This window comes from Penaeus monodon, chromosome 30 (assembly GCF_015228065.2).
Source record: "Penaeus monodon isolate SGIC_2016 chromosome 30, NSTDA_Pmon_1, whole genome shotgun sequence".
In the NCBI taxonomy this organism is placed as follows: domain Eukaryota; kingdom Metazoa; phylum Arthropoda; class Malacostraca; order Decapoda; family Penaeidae; genus Penaeus; species Penaeus monodon.
In genome coordinates this window covers 953712-955740 of record NC_051415.1, presented here as the reverse complement: position 1 = coordinate 955740, position 2029 = coordinate 953712, and the positions used below count along the sequence as shown (strand labels likewise).

Genomic DNA, 2029 nt, shown 5'->3' with positions numbered 1-2029 from the left:
AATGGCAGCTACACATCTCAAATAATCCTTAAATGATCTTTCAACAGTGCATAACAACTCCAGATGTAATAGTTTTTTTCAAAGTAAAAAGGACGACAATTTATGTTTGACAAGTGCATATGTTAAATGACAATATAAACTAAATTGCAGTCGATACATAACTTATGGTTCACATCTCTCCAGCAATTTTTCAGTATTAAGAACAGCAAAAAAGTCGCCAACCCACCTTCAAGAATCGCAGGGTGCGCTGCTCACACTTGTCTGATCCATATGTGTGAGAGGCATCGATGAACGCTGTCACCTGATTCATCTGCTCCCTGTAGCCTTTAAGCGAGATCATGTTGTAATTAATAACACGTAAAAAGGTGTTGTTTTGTGTGATAACGGAAGTATTTTCTAATGATGTGACTTGTTTATGTGGAATATATATTTCCTATTATATTAAGTATTCTACAGGTAGACTAAATAACCCGGAATGTTTCATAAAGCCAACAGACAGTCCTCTATCCTAGATATGCTCAGTACATCAGCGCTAATGATACTGATGAGCATCTCCAGTAAGTGATATAAAAAACTGAATAACTTGATCTCAAACGGAGGAACCGTTTTTAGCGCCCGTTGCCTACCCAGAGTGAGCTGCCCCGGCATGGAGCGGGTGAGTGGGATGCAGAAGGGCTGGCCGGACGAGATGTTAACGGGAGGGAAGAATGGGTCGTTGTCCGGAATGGGGATGGGGAAGCACTCGGGATGGACTGTCTGGTGGGATTTCGCACCTCCTACAGTCTAGGATGGAGTCCTGGAAGCCTGTAATGTAAAAGGGAAGTCACATGGCAACTCTTTAGGAAATGTCATAAAAAAGGTATGTTTTTAACATAATGTTTGTTTCCAACATTTGTTTTTTAACAATGGAAAATATGCATTGTCATGCACAAGCTCACCTTTATTGACTGGCGTGAAAATTACATCGTGGTCAATGAACTGACCCCACTGCATGACCATCAGGGTGTAGCGTACGTGCGGTGCCGACACATAAATTGTGCTGTTAGTGGAGATCAGGCGCGGCGACGGGAGCGACCGGCCGACCTTGGAGGTCGTGCGGGTTTGGAGAAAACCTGGAGGTCGAGAAGGTCGAGCATTAGAAGAGAGCACACTGAGGTCCCCCGAAAAATGAAATCTATACTTTTTGGAAATAAATAATGAACTTGAAAATAAAATTGTAGGGTAAGAGATGCAACAATTGGCCCGGTAGCTTTTGGATTAAATTATGGTCATGTGGTATAAAATAGGCTTGAGAAGTAAAACGTTATGCTCAGGAAATAAAATTATAGACTTGGGAAATAAAAGAATCATCTTGGGAATAGAATAATGGGTTTTGGGGGGAGCAAAATGAGAGACCTGGAAAATCAAATTATTAGCTTGGGAGAAAAAATTAGGTTTGGGGATATGAAATGATAAATTTGGGAAATACAGGATTAAAAATAGTACGGGAAAAATATGACAAGCTTAGGAAATACAGAATAGGTAGGAGAAACACATGGCTAGGAAAATCTAATTACAAAAAGAAATTAGAGGTAACTTACCGTCTTCGTAGGCGGGTCTGAGGAGACGGGTCTTGGCCCTGAAGGACTTTCCGTAGGAAGGAAATTTGGGTTTGTTGCACCAACCCGTGCGGGCGGAACTTGGAGGGTGGTCACACGGCAGCGTCTGGTCATCGCACTCAACACGTTGGGGATTTCCATGATGTCGCTGACGTCGATGTTCGGTAGGACCTCCATAAAGGGTCCACTACGTTTTTTTGGGGAACCGGACTCTATGTCCTTCAGCTGTCTGTCGGTATTACGTCCTTTTCGTACACCAGGCTCCCTGTGCGAGCAGCGACGGTAGAGCGATCCCCAAGTTAGTCAGTTACACGAGAAAGGCAAGTCAGACGGGTGCCAAGGCATCCGATTTCAGAAGGAGAATCGTGCAATGGGAGAGAAAAAGAAAAGAAGCCGCAACAACTTAGAAGGAAAAGAAGTCCATTCTTTAT

At 43.1% G+C, this 2029-nt stretch overlaps 1 protein-coding gene across 1 annotated transcript in view; it reads left to right on the top strand.

The window, feature by feature from the left end:
* Positions 1-2029, top strand: part of LOC119592262 — a 71284-nt gene that overhangs the window by 26740 nt on the left and 42515 nt on the right.